Source organism: Erinaceus europaeus, chromosome 10 (genome assembly GCF_950295315.1).
Source record: "Erinaceus europaeus chromosome 10, mEriEur2.1, whole genome shotgun sequence".
NCBI classification, from domain to species: Eukaryota; Metazoa; Chordata; class Mammalia; order Eulipotyphla; family Erinaceidae; genus Erinaceus; species Erinaceus europaeus.
In genome coordinates this window covers 76,677,987-76,696,101 of record NC_080171.1, presented here as the reverse complement: position 1 = coordinate 76,696,101, position 18,115 = coordinate 76,677,987, and the positions used below count along the sequence as shown (strand labels likewise).

At 40.0% G+C, this 18,115-nt stretch overlaps 1 protein-coding gene across 7 annotated transcripts in view; it reads left to right on the top strand.

Annotated features, from left to right (window-relative positions):
- The window catches only part of GLIS3 (GLIS family zinc finger 3), a 630,646-nt gene that overhangs the window by 562,193 nt on the left and 50,338 nt on the right, over positions 1-18,115 (top strand). The gene's annotated exons all lie outside the window — the stretch shown is intronic.

The window sequence follows — 18,115 nt, the reverse complement described above, 5'->3', positions numbered from 1 at the left end:
ATAGTAAATATTAAGAATATCATTTTTTCTGAATATTTGTTATTGAAAACATATATGGAAGGGGCTGGGTGGTGGTTTATTCAATTAAGCATATACATTACCACATGTAAATACTGCAGGAGAAAAGCTTTATAAGTGGTGAAGCAAACTTTCAGGTGTCTCTCTTTCTCTCTCTCTCTCTCCTCTCTCAATTTCTCTGTCCTATTAAATAATAAAATAGAAAGAAAAATAAAAAGGAAAAAATGACCACCACAAAGTAGTGGATTCTGAGACCTAGCTATAACCCTGGTAGCAGTAAGAAGGAGAGAAAGAAAGAAAGAAAGAAAGAAAGGAAAAAAGAAGGAAGAAAGAAAGAAATGCAAAATTTATTAAAGGGTTACTTTTTTTTAAAAAAAGATATATGTATTAATGAGAAAAGAAGAGGGAGAACCAGATACCACTCTGGTACATGTGCTGCTGGGGATCAAACTCAGGACCTCATGCTTAAGGGTTCAATGCTTTATCCACTGCACCATCTGCAGGACCACAAAGAGTTACTCTTTAAGAGACAGAGTTACTCATTATTGTTATGTATGTGAAACAGAGAGGAAAGATCATAATTCTATCCTGAGTTTCACCCCTAGACACCATCGTAGAAAATTCTATCATTAACAGAAACTGACACTACAGGAGAGTGTAGGAGTATGGAGGCAAAGAGGGTGCTGAGTAGAAGGGAGGCTGAGGGAGAAACAACAATAATAAATGGACTTTAGGAGTCTGAGTTTCCGACAGCTATAAAAGATCTGTATGAATGTGTCTAATGGCCAATTAAAAATGCAATCAGAGGATGTCAGATTTATTTTAACAGTCCTATGTACACGGTAAAGTGTAAACAAATTATTAGCCTCCTCCCACAGGGGCCGTCAGCAAAGCAGTGTGGATGATAACCATCCATTAAATATATTGATATGGGGGGGAAGGCAGTCTTTCCACTTATTAGATGTGTTCCTGACAGTTGAGAGGAGCTTATTTACTTCAGAATATCATTTTGCTTCTAGTTGGGTTTTAAGAGATACTAACATAGGCTTTCCCTCACCCCTTTTCATTCTTCCTGGCTGGGAATCATACCTCATGTAATAGGGAAGCTGCAAAATGATCGTTCCAGACTTCCTCTTACTTCATTCCTCTTACCAGTATCCATACTGACTCTCTACAAGATTATCAGAAGAATCATAATCAATGTGTCTGCTACCAAACTCAAGTAAAACTACCATAGTTGTGTGCCCCCAGGAATATGTCTAAAATGAATTTCCTAGCTTTCTTCTACCCTAAAATCCCTAATCTCATTTGCTCTAATCCTATTTTTTGGTTCCTGTTTATTGACAATTTTGTCTCAACTTAGGTCATGTCACCTTCCAAACATCAAGTTACAAATGCCATGACTCTATCCCAACTTGTCTGAGTGATGACCTCACCAATGTTTCCTGAACCCTTGCATCTCCAGAGCTCTGGCCCACTAGGGGAAGATAGAAAGAGGATGGGGTATGGATTGGCCTGTCAGTGCCCATGCTCAGCAGAAAATCAGTTACAGAAGCCAGAACTCCTACCTTCTGCTTCTCAAAAACAACCTTGATCCATACTCCCAGTGGGGGAGAAGTGATAGGATGAAGGCTAAAAGGGCTCTGAACTCCAGCTCCATCAGCACCCAGAGAAAGAAAAGGAAAAGGATAGGGACATATGAAGGTAGTTATGATATCATGCATGACTTAGAGGAAAAAAGAGGATTAAATCAGAACAAGGGGGGCAACTATGTATAAATGTGGGCAGATAGTTGTAGAGATGATAGTTGGCCCATGTCTACAACCTTAGGGGAACTGTGGTGGATTGCAGTGGGGAGACTGAGGATTCAGAGCTCTGGTGGTGGGAATGGTGTGGATTTAAACCCTTGTCAACATGTAATTCTGTAATATACATATAAAAGAAATGTATCTTCCACCAAAAAGAAAAAAAAAAAAGATTTTAAACTGCTGGGAAATTGTGCAGACGCAGTTACATCTACCATGTTGTCCCTTCGGGCTATTGCTAGTTCCCGTGAGAATTGGGACATTCTTGGAGCACCTGTTCCGCCATGTTGTGCCCTCAGGGCATTGTCTATTCCCCGCAATGGTTATGGTGCTCTGGTTGCTCCTCCCCCTTCCCATTCTCACGAGAGTTGTTATCCTACCCTGGAGTGCTGTGGTTACTCCTCCCCCTTCCCATTCTTGGGAGAGCTGCTCCCATAAAAGCCCTTCTCCTTCCGCACCTCTCTCTCTTGCCGGTGCTTCACTTTGGTGTTTAGATGCAGGAAAGGTTACTGCGTGAGACGGCCATTTTTGCTACCTCCATGTGGCCCAACCTGCTTCTCTTGCACCCAACTCTGAGGTGCCAGTGCAAATAAAGATTTGTTTTCCCTCTTTGCTCCGGACCTCCTCTCTCTCTTCTCAGAGTTGGGTGTAAGAGAAGCAGGTTTGGCCACATGGAGGTAGCAAAAATGGCCGCCTCACGCAGTAACCTTTCCTGAATCTAAACACCGAAGTGAAGCACCGGCAAGAGAGAGAGGTGCAGAAGGAGAAGGGCTTTTATGGGAGCAGCTCTCCTGAGAATGGGAAGGGGGAGGAGCAACCAGAGCACCACAACCATTGTGTGTGGGGGGAATAGACAATGCCCTGAGGGCACAACATGGCAGAACAGGTGCTCTGAGAATGTCCCAACTGTCAAGGGAACTAGCAATAGCCCGAGGGGACAACATGGCAGATGTGCCTGCGTCTGCACAATTTCCCAGCATTAACCCTTGTTTGAGTAAACAATAGCAACTAAACAAAAGTAGGACTTTCAACCTAAACAGTTAACTAACATTATAGATGTGTTTATTATATGGTCCTATTCTCTGGGTTGTTTTATTGCATTTTTTGAATTTCTATTAGTGACTTAATATTGATTTACAAAAGTATAAGATAACAAGGATATAATTCAACACCTCTCCCACCACCAGAGTTCTGTGTCCCCATTCCCTCCATTGGAAACTGAATTAGTTCTCCCCAGGACTATGGGTTGACTGTTATTTCTGTAACTATCTATATTCATATATATATATTTGGCCCTTTTTCTATGGTATGTCTTCTTTTACTTTCTAAGTCAGACTTACTACTGTTACTACTTCTGAAGTCCTTTCTTTTTTATTAGTGATTTAATATTGATTCACAAAATTATGATAACCTGTGTAATTCCACATCTTTTTGCACCACCAGAGTTCTGTGTTCCCATTCCTCCATTAGAAACTGCAGCAGTTCTCTCAAAGTCACAGATATGGATTAACTATTATTTCTATAACTATCTGTATTTATATATATCTATATTGGCCCATTTTTCTGTGGTACTTACTGACTTCTCTTCCTTTTTAAGTCACAGGTACTACTTCTGAATGTCCTTCCCATTTTAAAAAATAATCTTATTAGTGATTTAATAGTGATTAATAAAATTGTAAGGTAACAGTGGTACAATTCCACACAGTTGCCAACATCAGAGTTCCATGTCCCGTCCACTCCTTTGGAAGCTTCCCTATTCTTTACCCTTATGGGAGTATGGACCAAAATTCTTTATGGGGTGCAGAAAGGTCTGGCATCTGTAACTGTTTCTCTACTTGCAGGTGGATCCATACCCCCATCCTGTATATATATTCAACTGCTTTTTTTTTTTTTTGCCTCCAGGGTTATCACTAGGGTTCGGTGCCTGCACTATAAATCCACTGCTCCTAGAGGCCAGTTTTCCCATTTTTTATTGCCCTTGTTGTTGTTATTGTTAGTATAGCTATTGTTGTTATTGGATTGTACAGAGAAATAGAGAGAGGAAGGGAAGAGAGGCACCTGTAGACGTGCTTCTCTGCTTGTGAGGCAACCCCCCAGCGGGTGGGGAGATGGGGGCTCGAGCCAGAATTGGGATCCTCACACAATTCCTTATGTTTTGCACCACTGTGTGTGTGCTTAACTCTCTGAGCTACTGCCAGGCTGCCCCTTGCCGCTCCATCCTGTTTCTATCTTTCCCTTGTGGGATAGGTCGCTGGAGAGATGGGGATCCAGGACACATTGGTGAGCATGAGCATTTTTAGGAAGACTGAATTTGCCTACATTTCTTTTTTCATATATATTGTATTGTGATAGAGATAGAGAGAAATAGGGCAGTATGGAGGGAGAGAGAGTAAGAGAGACCCGAAGCACTGCTTGGCCACTGCAGGTGGGATGTGGGTCCTCATGTATGGTAACTTGGTAACTTACATGCTTCTTTTTTCCCCTCTTCCTTTCTCTGGGTTCTGATGGAACTGGAGTTCAGAGCTCTCTGGTCATCTTCCCCTAACATTTATCCCTCTGGGAGTATGGAGCAAAATGTTTTATGGGGTGCAGAAGGTACAAGGTTTTATGGGGTGCAGAAGGTACAAGGTACAACTGCTTCTCAGCTGTTCATGGACATTAGCAAGTCAATCCATAGCCTCAGCCTGCTTCTGTTTTTCCCTAGTGGGGTAGGGCTCCAGAGAGGTGAGGTTTTGGGTCATCTGCCCAGGGAGTTCAGGATGAAATTGCAGTAGCATCTATAATCAAATGATATGAATCAAATGGCATATGAAATGGTATGAAGCAACCACTACAGAGCTGCTGTTGCAATCAGCATTGAAATGTTACTAAACATCATCTAGGTGTGACTGAATGACCCAGATATAGAAGCCAGAGGGTAGTGTTAAATGATTATAGAAATTGCTATGCAATCATGGGAGGGGAACTGGATAGGAAAAGAAAGGAAAAGGAAAAGGAAAAGTCTTTATAGGACTGGTGAATGAAGTGGACGTTTTGCACTTTTGTTGCTTTTTCTCCACACAGGATGTATGTGTCCCCTCCTTGTGCCAGCCCAACTGGAATGGGCAAGTGTGTAGTCAGTTATCTCTTCCCCTCAGGTTTAGAAAGGAGGATGACATAAAATAGCCCTGAATTATTTTTTCACCGTGTTGCATTAGTGTCCAGCATAAAAACACTAAGAGGAAATATGCTTACCTTCCGCTTTTGGTTTATATATTTTTGCCTCTGTTTGCTTAGGAAATCCCCCAGTAAAAACTCCTGAAGTTTTTGTAACGGAAACAGGTTTATCACACTGTGAGTTTTAGTGGAAAATTGACATTTTTTCCCTTCTTTGTAGGCATTGATTCATCATTTACTTAGCTCTAACTTGTGAATAAAGTGGATTGAGTCACTGTGAGAAGTTAGAAAAGGTCCCTCACATCTGTCTAGTTAGCATCAGGTTCTTTGATCCTTACCATCATAAAATAAAATAAATCAAGCCCTCTCAATTTGATGAGGTCCCGCTTTTATTTTGAAATAGTATCTGAATGACACATCATTTCATCAATGTAAGCTGTACCATACCACATCACCTAATGTTATTTTAAACTTATTATGGGAAGTGGCTTTTTACTGTGTCATGTTGAATGAAACAGTGGGACTTTATGACAGTGGCTTCCCATAAGAGAAACTGGTATCTTTGGAAATGTTCATTTATCTGGGTCATGAAAATAAAAACATTGTTGGGAATCTCTTTTTAGTTGAATGTGTCACTCACTCATCATATCCAAGAACTTGTCACCTGCCTCACTCCATTATGAAGAAGACCATATATTGGTGTGCTCTGTAGTATAAGTAACAGAGTTTCAGTGGACTTGTGGATTGACCTTAGTGGAAGGACTTGTACAGAGCTGTCTATGAGTCCCATCTCTAAGCCAGAAAAGGATGAAATCAAGGAAAAGAGGTAGTAACCTAGAGGAATGTGTAGTTTAGTACAGGAATCAATAGAAGAAAATATTAGGGGCATTGTTTTTGAAAAGTAGTCCAATTTTGTTGGCCAAATACTGAATGCCAATTTCTTTTTTTTTTAAATTTTTTATTTATAGAAAGGAAACATTGACAAAACCATAGGACAAGAAGGGTACAACTTCACACAATTTCTTAAGTCTGTATCAAGTATAGGAAAACTTGTTTTTCCTTCATATCAGACATTACATTAGTAGAATTCTAGGTACCTCAATATTTGTCTCTTTGGGTAAGCAGGGTGGTTTTCATAGATAGTAGCTTTCTAATTTGAATTTAAGAAAATAGCAGTAAGGGACTAAAATGTCTTATTTATTTTTCAATTTCACATCCTGTGGCTATGAAAGGCTCTTTAGTTGTAATCAAACCAGCCTGTTTTCCAACTTTGTATCTGTCTTTTAATTTAGGATCTTTGTCAACCTAAAGATATCTGTTGTTAAAAATAAAATAAACATACCCTTTATTCAACTGAAAGCTACCCATCTTGTTTCTCAATCCAAAAGCCCTTCTTCTCTCTCATAAATCACAAAGGCAAATACCCTGTAGTCTTTTGGTTTATTTATTTATTTATTATTATCCAAACACCATCTTGCTAAGATAATTCCTGTTACTAGGGAAGAAACTTTATTTCCTCATAACCTCCACAGTACATTGTACCTCACTATGGAGGGTTTGGCAAGGGCAAAGAACCAGTGAGGAAAATGCCTAAAAATAGGAAGTCACTTCCATCACCCATCCTCCAGTGAGGAGGTTCCCAGAAAGGATTGTTTCTTTTATTGGTCCAGAAGAGAAATACCTCAATTCTCAATGTTACTGTAATCTTTTTTATTCTTTTTTACTTTTATTAGTAATTTAATATTGATTTACAAAATTATAAGATAATAGTGGTATAATGCCATACCTTTCCCAGCACCAGAGTTCTATGTCCTCATTCCCTTCACTGGAAACTGTAGTAGTTCTACCAAGGTTACAGATATGGGTTGACTATTATTTCCATTATAATACCTCTGTTATATTTCTATATATTTCTAGTATATATATATATATTTATTCTTTTTTTTTTCAAACTCCTGTCCTCTGTACCTTTCTAAGTCACACCTACTACTTCTGGGTGTCCTTCCTTTCCCCCTCCCTTTTTTTCCCTTTCTCTCTTTGGGTCCTGATGGAATTGAAGTTCAGAGCCCTCTGGTCATTTCCCCCTAACATTTATCTCTCTGGGATTATGGACCAAAGTTCTTTACGGGCTGCAGAAGGTGGGAATTCTGGTTTCTGTAATTGCTTCTCCACTGGACATGGACATTAGCAGGTTGATCCATACTCCCAGCCTGTGTCTGTCTTTCCCTAGAGGGGTAGGGCTTTAGAGTGGTGAGGCTCAAGTTCCGGGACACATTGGTGAGGTCATCTGTCCAGGGAGTTCAGGGTGAAATTGTAGTAGCATCTGCCAACTTGATGGCTGAAATGCAGTAATATAAAGCAGGACAAAATGTTTAATGAACAGGAACCATAAAGTAGGAATAGAGCATATGGGAATAAGGATTTTAGAATGGATAGAAGCTAGAAAGTCTGTATTTTAGGTATGTTCATAGGGACCATGACTGTGGTAATTTTTGTTGGAGTTTGAGAACTAGATTGCACGTGGAGTAATAATATTTTCTAGGAAGATGATGTCAGAGTTGAGAAGAGGAATAGGAAGCTGATCAGGGCAGAGAGTGGCTCCAAAACTTGAAGAAAATATATAAATACAATAAACTATTTATCACATTGATCTGACCCAGGGTTCATATCTACTCACATTTACCACAAGATACTATATAATGTCTAAGTCACTGTCAGTCTGTGTTTGCAGTCCATGGTCACAGCTAGGAACATTCTGGCTGCACTTATTTCAGGACCGGTTTTCCTGAAGTCACAGAGCAGGATGACTAAACCTCCCTTTAGAGGGTGGGGCAGTCCTTACCATTGCATAGTACAAAGCACAAGGACCCAGGCAAGGATCCAGTTTGGAGCCCCCAGCTCCCCACTTGCAGGCGGGTCTATTTACAAGCGGTGAAGCAGGTCTGCAGGTGTCTATCTTTCTCTCCCACTCTCTGTCTTCCTCTCCCCTCTCAATTTCTCTCTGCCCTATCTAATAACAACAACAACAACAATGGAAAAAAGACGGCTGTCAAGAGCAATACATTTGTAGTGCAGGTACCAAACCTTATCATTAACCCTGGAGGAAAAAAAAAGAAAAAGAAAAAGAAAGAAAGAAGAAAGGAAGGAAGGAAGGAAAGAAGGAAAAAGGAACAAAGAAAAATATATAAATATAAATACAGTAATCAGCAAAGTAACAGGAGTCCCCTGCTCTCTGTGCATTTGATCCTTTGAGAGGCAACCACTTTAAGAGGCAGAGGCAATCTTAAATTATGATGTTGTGAAGAGAAGTTACAGAGTGCTGTAGAAACATACAACTTTGAATACTTAACTTTTGCTCCACCCAAAAGAAGAAATATCCCTTAAAATATAAGCAACCCATTTCTCTTCCCTGCTCACATCATTTTCCCCATCATACTTGGAATAAAATTCACTAGTCTTTCAATAGTCTGCATGACCCTTTATGGTCTGGTCCTTAATTACATCCATCCAGCACTGCTTTTCCTGTTCAATCTTCTTTAACCACATTGACATTCTTACTGCTCCTGGGAAACAGCAACTCATGTTGCCTAAGGGCCTTTCTATTTGCTATTCCTGAAACCTGAAAAAGTTCCTTCACCAGAATTTCATTATTTCTTGTGCTTGCTCTCTACTCATGTTACATCTTCAATTGAGAAACGTCTTTGTCATCTATTCTAAAGCTTGTCCCCTTATAGCCTCACTTTATTATCCCTGAAGTTTGCTCTATTTTTTATGGACTTCCTAATCTCTGAAATCACACTGCCTGGCTAATTTCCTTCCATCCAATTAGAACAAAGGCACCCCCACCACAGAGATTATGGCATGCACAGTACTAGCTTGTCCATAACTCTTATCCCTTTAGTGCTAATCCAGGGGTACCTGAGAAGTTGTATAGAATAATGAAATATGAACAGAATGGAGGAATATAACTGAATCCTTTATTATCTATTGGAAAGATAACAGTAACCTGAGCAGGTGATTGTTTCTCTTCTATAACTGAATTCTCCTCTGGGTAACCCCATGGCAATGTAGGAGATGCTGTTGTGAACATGTATGTGGCTCAAATATGTGTTCACCTCAGCCTGGTTTCCAAGTGCTTTCAGTTTTGAAATGCATTGATTCTTTACTTTAGACTAATTATAAGAACTTATAGTAGGCAACTATTAGAATGTCTGTGAATGTAATCATATCATTTAAACACCAATGAAGTTGTTTTACCTCCCTCTGAATGCCAAACCAGTCATCTCTATTCTGTTCCCACATTCCAAACAAATCCACATCATGTAAAGCCCAAGATGATGTTTTTCTAGTCTCCCAGCATTTTTAGTCAGGAAAGGGAGTCATGACAATAACAAAGACAGGATTGAGGTAAAGTAGAATTCCTTTCCCGGCAAACTCTGTTTTAGTGTGTTAGCATGAAACAACCTGGAGTTCAAACCAAGCCATTATCTTATTCAGATGTTTTTTCTGTTCATACACTGTCTCTGAAACAGCAAATCATATGAAGGTAGAATTTTGAAAGCAAAAGCTCACAAACCTTTCAATCCCAATCAGGACAGCCACATACTACAAAGCACCTTGTTTCTGAGGCAAAAAAAAAAAAAAAAAAAAAAAAACTTCAAAAAATGAACTCTTCTGCTCACTGTTTTAACTGTGTGATCTGGAAATAGGCCTCTTTAAAAAATTATGTTAAAGATTTTATTTACTTATTAATAAGAGGTAGGATAGGAGAAAGAGAACTAGAGCATCACATGCATTGCCAGGGATTAAACTTGGAATCTCCTGCTTGAGAGTCCAAGGCTTTATCCACTGTGCCCCTCCTAGATCATTGACCAACTCTTAAAACAAACAAACAAACAAACCAAAAAAATGCCCTAAAACTTCCCCAGTGCCTCCACAGCCCACAGCAGAGAATCCATCCCCAAAGCTCTAAGTCTGTTGAGCTGGAAGGTGGATTCCAGGATGTAGGGACCCACAGGTTTAAGGCTGAGAGGTAGCCTTATACAGGCTCCAGTAGTCTCCTGTGTGGTCCCTCAAGCCGGTTAGTTACTTGCTTTCTTATTTATTTCCTTTTTTTTAAAGAGAAAGAGAGTGAGAGACACAAGAGCACCAGAGTTTCCTTCAGTGGAAGTGGGGTCCAGGCTCAAACCTGGGTCTTGCACATGACAAAGCAGCATGTTGTCTTAAGTGAGCTATTTTGCTAACCAGGCTTCTTTCCTTTTCCCTTCTTTTCCCTTCTTTTCCCTTCTTTTCCCTTCCCTTCTCCTCTCCTCTCCTCTCCTCTCCTCTCCTCTCCTCTCCTCTCCTCTCCTCTCCTCTCCTCTCCTCTCCTCTCCTCTCCTCCCTTCCCTTCCCTTCCCTTCCCTTCCCTTCCCTTCCCTTCCCTTCCCTTCCCTTCCCTTCCCTTCCCTTCCCTTCCCTTCCCTTCCCATCCCTTCCCTTCTCTTCTTTTCTCCTCTCCTACAGTTCTGCTTTCACTTCTCTTCTATTTTTTCTCTTTATTGGGGGATTAATAATAGGCCTCTTTTTTCCCAAGAGGAATGATTGCTAAGGGTCTGTACATCTTTTTGCAATTGAACACTGCCTTTTTATTATTGATGAGGAGACTATTGGGGGGTAAGAAACAAAAGTTCTTTGGATTAGGCTTTTTGCTCCCTTTACTTAGAAATAGTCTGGTCACTTTCCTGTCCAGCTGCAAGAGAGAAGGAGAAAAGCCATTCTCAGTTTTACCTCATCTTCCTCAGAGTCAATGATTGGAATCATTCTCTTAGATAAGGTATTTTCCCCTCTGAGCAAATATAATATACACTTACATCTGTTGCACAGGTCACCTACCTGGACACAAGAGTTGGCACAGAGATTGGATTGGTGGTCTATTGAACAGAATAGTTTTTCAGTAGCAATGACCAACATTTAATAAACACCTTAGCATGGTATTGGGTAAAGCATTTATTAGGGTGAAATAAAATGGTGACAAATGACTGAGACCGGGTGCTCTTTTCATCTTTACAAGTCAAGAGCCCGTCTCAATTGTAACTTTTTAATGTATGCTCTTTCCTCCAGTTCACTTCTCCAGTGAAATTTAAGACTTGCATACAAGAGAAGGTGAAGAAAACTCCTTTGTGGTTACTACAATAGAACTTGACGCTTTGTAGATGGAAATCAAAGCACCCGCCTACAGCACATGTTACTACTGAACACACCAATATCCAACTAGTTACTCTCCAAATGTATGGATTGCACTGACTTTTGAGGTCTCATTTGGCAGTGGCTTTCAAAGACACCTGGCCATACTTGGCAGGAGTACTGTATCTAAAGTTCTAAAAGTTATTTCACTGCCTTCAAGAAACTAATATGTACACTTTAAAGTCATGAGAAAGTTACAGGGTAGGATTTAAAATGGTATAAAAATTTACCTATACACTTTTATGTCTAGACAGAAGTAACATGCATTTTTTTCATTCCTCAGCTAGCATTCTTATTATATTCTCCACTGAATGTCTTTTTTTTCAGTTTAACATATTCAGACTGAACTTTGTGTCCAATACCAGGCTGAACAAGAGAAATATGCTTCCCTCGGCAACAGGACCATGATTTAATTCTCTGACTTTGACCTATTCTGAGCTGGCCAAGGAATGATATAATTTTAGATCTTTTTTTTTTTTTCATCAGCAGAAGTTTTGACATCAAATGGCTAAAACCACTCTGGATAAATTTTCTTCTGGCTGGCACTTTTTTTTTGAAAGGAAGACTTGGCAGAATCATCATTTTCTTTCTTCTGTCCATATCATGTCAGATTCAGAAATAGACAAACAACTAAGTCATGGCCAATTTTTCAGTCAAGATATTGGGGGTGGGGGATGACTCTTGGTTAAATCTGTTCTGCATAAATCATTTCTGTTATATACCCTGAATATCCTCACCTCCTTCCTTTTTATTTCCCAGCAAGAAAAAAAGTCATACCCTAGGTCATACTTCACTATTTACCAGAAAATAACAAAACAAAACAAACATACTCCTGTGCTCTGGGCATTGCTTATTTTGTTTCCTTAACTTACAACTTAGTCCCTCTACTCAAGTAGGAAAACATTCTTCCAGAACTCTGTTATTTCTTTTTCTCACATTCACTCATTGTAATATTTATTTGCATTTTCTTGATATATATAAATATATATATTTAATTTTAGATAGAGATAGAGAGAAATTTAGAGAGAAGAAAAAGCAGGGGAGAGGGAGAGAGAACTGTAGCACTGCTTTACCCCTCCTGAAGCTTTTGCCCTGTGAGTGGGATCCTGGGGCTTAAACATGGATCATGTAAACTGTAATGCATGTACTCTACTAGATACACCACTATGCGATTCCCTTTGTATTTTCTTTTAAATGTTTTGATGGGGGGGGGGGGAGGCAGGCGGTAGCGCACCTGACGCACAGTGCAAGGACTGGCTTAAGGATCCCAGTTTGAGCCCCCGGTTCCCCACCTGCAGGGGAGTCGCTTCACAAATGGTGAGGCAGGTCTGCAGGTATCTATCTTTCTCTCTCCCTCTTTGTCTCCCCTCCTCTCTTGATGTCTCTCTGTCCTATCCAACAACAACATCGGTGGCAACAATAACAATAACTACAACAAGGTCAACAAAATGGGAAAAAATGGCCTCCAGGAGCTGTGGATTCGCAGTGCAGGCACCCAGCAGTAACCCTGGAGGAAAAAAAAAAAAGTTTTGATGTGGGGGTTAGGCAGTAGCACCATGGGTTAAGCGTACTTGGTGCGAAGCACAGGACCGGCGTAAGGACCCAGGTTTGAGCCTCCAGCTCCCCACCTGCAGGTGCTTCGCTTCGCAAGCAGTGAAGCAGGTCTGCAGGTGTCTATCTTCTTCTCCTCTCTGTCTTCACCTCCTCTCTCGATTTCTCTCTGCCCTATCCAACAACAGCTATAACAACAATAACAATAACAACCATAACAAAGGCAACAAAATGGGAAAATTAACCTCCAGGATCAGTGGATTTATAATGCTGGCACTGAACCCCATGATAACCCTGAAGGCAAAAAAAAAAATTTTTTTTAATTTTTTCAGATGATCATTTTGCCTACAGTCAACCTCACAGTTCTCATTTCCTCATGCTCTCTGGTATCTTGAACAATCATTTTTGAGTGAGTCTTAATCTTGTCTACCTTGATAAATTATTTGTAGTTAAATTGGCCCAGCCTCTTGTAGGAGAAAAGGTACACTAAGTTCTACAGAAGGATAGATCCAGCATTCTGACTAGTTAGAAACAGAACCATCCAATGGACAGTCATCCCTTGGCCTGCTTCAGTTCTGCCCAGATGGACAGTGTTGCAATTACCCACACTTCCCAGTGGCCATTTCTTCATTACTGAAAGCTGGTCTTGATTGTCTCAGAAGCAGAATTCAATTTGCAGTTCCCCCAGTAATGTGCTGTGATTCATTCGGGGACAAATCTGGATTGAACCGAGTCCAAGTGTCTCTTTTGTGAGACAGAAGGGAAGTATAAGTAGATACTATAGTCACCCAGATGAGTCAGCCAGGAATTCATGAAGTGATTCATAAATCATTATAAAGACCACTAAAGTCTACTAAAATGGAGTGCTGTCTGGCTGTACAAAGTGGGGTATTATCATTTTTTTTAAAGATGTTAAATCAAATGTGAAATCCTTAAAACTGTGCTTTTGTTTTTAGGTTTTGAAAAGGATTCCTTACCCCTTCCCTAGCAGTGGGCCAACTGCTAGAGCCAGCCATTTATTTATTTATTATTGATTAGTTTTCACAGATGAATTTTAAAGCCACCACAGATGATACTCTGTAATACTTTAGGGGAATAAAAATACCTCCCAAATCCACTTTACACCAGTTTGTATCTATTATTTCTACTCCCTGGCAGCAAATCAATAATATTTTTCATGTGAACACAATGAAACAAGCTGTTCTGGTACATTCTTCTTTCTTTGGGAGGTCTATAACCCATGTGGAAAAGGAGGTGGGGGCTCTCTAAAAAATGTCTCTCAGTATTTAATCTAGTTGATCATGTAAGCATTTCTTGTCAAAGAGTTAACTTCCAAAATAATAGTAAAGCTTTCAGTCCCAGTTGCTGTGTAAAACAGCTTATGTGTACCACACAAATGGAAGAAAAATAATTAAGACATATACAGGGCAGGAGGCTAAATGGTGGCACACCTAGTTAAACACACATATCACAATGCAAAGGTTCTGAGTTTAAACCCCCATTCTCTACCTGCAGGGGGAGAGGGATGCTTCAGAAGCAGTGAAGCAGGTCTGCAAGTGTCTCTCTTTCTTCCTCTCTGCCTCCCCTTCCCTCTCCATTTCTCTCTGTCCTGTCATATAAAATAGAAAGAGGAGGAGGAAAAAATAGCTACTAGAGCTGTGGATTTGTAGTATCAACACTGATCCCTAGAAATAAACCTGATGACAAAAAGAAAGAAAGAAAAGGAGGGAGGGAGGGAGAGAGGGAGGAAGGAAGGGAAGAAGGAAGGAAGGAAGGAAGAAATTAAGATATATATAGGGCAAGTGCTTGACTTGCAATACAGTCCACTAATAAATTTATTTTGTTGGAAGAAATGAAATCGTATGTTGACATAGAAGCATTTCATAGACATGTATACACCCTACCCTCAACAAATTACTCAATTAAAAGTATCACATATCAGGGAGTCAGGTGGTAGCACAGCGGGTTAAGCTCACATGGCACAAAGTGCAACGACCGGCCTAAGTATCCCCAGTTCAAGCCCCTGGCTCCCCACCTGCAGGAGAGTCGCTTCACAAGTGGTGAAGCAGGTCTGCAGGTGTCTTATCTTTCTTTCCCCCGTCTTCCTCTCCTCTTTCCATTTCTCTCTGTCTAATACAACAACGACATCAAAACAACAATAATAATAACCACAACAATAAAACAACAAGGGCAACAAAAGGTATTAAATAAATAAAAATATTTAATATATATGTATATATATATATATCACATATCTGGCGGGAGTAGATAGCATAATGGTTATGCAAACAGACTCTCAAGCCAGGGGCTCTATCAAGTCCCAGGTTCAATCCCCCACACCACCATAAGCCAGAGCTGAGCTCTGGCTCAGCTGGTAAAAAAATTAAATTAAATTAAGTTTTAAAAATATCACATATCAACATGAAAAGCTCCAACAGTGCTGAGGAATGAATTCAAGACCTCATACACACAGGTTACCATGGAGCTTTGTCTACCAATCCCAATTATCCCTTTGTCTTCTTCCAGAGACCAAAGCAGCACCTTCTCATCCATGGTGCTCTCATGTGTACCAAGGCATATGCTCTACCCACTGTGCTGTTTCCCAGTCCCATGTAATGCTATTATTTTTTATTAGTGATTTAAAAATTATGTGATAACAGGTATAATTTCACATCATTTTCACCACCAGATTTCTGTGTCCACATTCCCTCAACTGGAAATTTCAATAATTCTCCCAAGATCACAGATGTAGGTTAACTATTATTTCTACAACTATCTGTCTATTTTTACATATATTTCCCCCCCCCCTTTTTTTAACCTATGGTCTTGCCTTCTCTTCCTTTCCAAGTCACACCTACACCTATTGCTACTTCCAAATGTCCTTCTTTTTTCCTCTTCTTTCTCCAAGTCCTGATGTAATTGGAGTTCAGATCCCTCTGGTCATCTTCCCCTAACATTCTCCTCCTCTGGGAATATGGACCAAAGTTCTTTGTGGGGTGCAAAAGGTGGGAGGTCTGGCTTCTATAATTGCTTCTCCACTGGACATGGGCATTGGCAGGTTGATCCATACCCCCTGCCTATTTCTGTCTTTCCCTAGTGGGGTTGGGCTCGAGAATGGTGAGGTTCCAGGACACATTGATAAGAGACCTAGGGATGAAATTACAGTAGCATCTATAACTTGGTGGCCAAAAGGCAGTAATATATAAAGCAGGACAAAGTGTTTAGTAAACAGGAACCAAAAAGTAGTAATAGAGCCCTAGGAATATATGAGATTAAAGATTTTAGAATGGATAAAAGCTAGGAAGTTCATTTTAGGTATGTTCCTAAAGGTCTCATGACTTTAGTAATTTTTGCCTTTACTTGATAGCTAACAGGTGCACTAACAATATTGCCTGGGAAGATGGTGTCAGAGATGAGAACAGAACTAGAAGTCTGAATTAGGGATAAGAGCAGGAGACTGGCTTACTTAATGATGGCTTTTTGGTCAATACCAGGCCACTCCATCATCTAGGGCCCTAGTCAGGGAATCCTTGGATTCCCCCAAGACCTCTAATAGATCCATCTTTCCTGGTCACTTCCATCAGGAATGCCATCAGAAAGCCTTTTGTGGGCCTCTCAAAGACCATACACTCACTATAAAGTAGCAATGATAAGGACTGCCCCACTCTCCATATGGAGACTGGATCATCCTACTCTACCACTTGAGGAAGACTGGTCCTGAAATGAGTCCAACCTAGAATGTTTCTAGCTATGACCATGAACTTCAAGCTCAAACTGACAGTTTGAGATTCAGAAGTTACACAGACTCCTATTCTAAATGTGAATATATATATGGGCCCTGGATCAGATCAATGGGGTAAATAATTAATTGTATTTATATACTTTCTTAAAGTTTGGGAGCTACCCTCTCCTCTAATCCAGCTTTCTAGTTTTATTCTCATTTCTGAAATGATACACTTACACAAGAACATGGTCCATTGCTTCTAAAACTAGAAAATTAGATCAATACATGCCTTGACTTCTTTGTACCTTAGCTCCCTATCTGTATATTCATTGTAAAAAGTGTCCTAAGATTGCTTAGGAACTCTATGAATATTCTTCTGAAGTTCTGGGATCACAATCTTACATGATCCTTAACAGAGGATACATATTAATGTCAGAGATAAAAGGATAGCAATTTTGAAAGGTTCTTTCTTCCCCCCCCCCCCGTTTCTTTTTATTTTATAAAGCAGGATCAGTGGTACTGGCGGGGGGGGGGATCAAACTAGGGCCTGATGTATGCAAGGCCTGCCCTCTACCTGTTGTGTTACCTCCCCTGCCTCAAGGATACCTTTTATGTACATTGCATTTAAAGCAGTATTACCCTAAATATATATCAGTCATTTGAAGTACCACAGACACTCCTTGTCTAAATGACTTTCATATCTCAGACTTCCCAAGCTAAAATTGCTCATAATTCATTCCCATGTCTCACCTTCTACTCCTTATTGTCCTCCATAGTACATATGTCTTCTAACTCAGTACAGTATTTATTGATTTAAACTTGTTCATTGTCTGCCCTTCTCTGACTGAAAGACAAGTTCCATAAAGACAGGGAGGTTTGTGTTCCACACTACTTTATTCATAATGCACAGAAGAGCACCACGCTCTTAGTCAGTGCTCAGTAAATATCTCTTGGATTAGTAAGTAAACGTTATCTCCAGTTTGATAGTCTTCAGAAAGAGTTAAGGTTATCTTCCTGTTACACTTGAAACTGAGACTGGGAGAAGTCAGGAAATTTGTTCAAGATTACTGAGCAGAGAAGGCACAGAGCCAGAATCCAAGCCCAGGTGGGTCTGACTTTGAATCCATCTGTCTTCTATAGCATCCATCTGTTTCTCCTGCCATTTCCAGTTTTTCTGAACATGAACCTCACTTGTGTTACATGTTTCAAACAGGATGTATAGCTCTATGAAACAGCCGAATTCTGGATGTACAGGAAAGATAACCATTTTGCTTCTGACCCACCTCTGTGTAAGGTTAGGAAATTCCGTGTTAGCACAGGGTGGGACAGGACTTGGGAGTGAAGGAACATAACCAAGTAAATACCCCCATATAATCAGACATTTTCTAAGATGTGTTCACACAAATAATTGTACAAACTTATTTTTTTCAGATGATCTTTATGAGTTCTGCAAAACCTGTCTTTCATCTTTTTTCTTTTTCTCTCCCTTACCCCATTGGAAAACCATTGAACCATTGCTCATGCTAAGATTATATAAACTCTTCCACTAAATGAATGGAAGTTCTCTGGTTTGCATTTGTGTGATCTGTTTCTGTTAAGCTGTACCCCCCCACCTCTTAATTCTAATCTGCTGTGT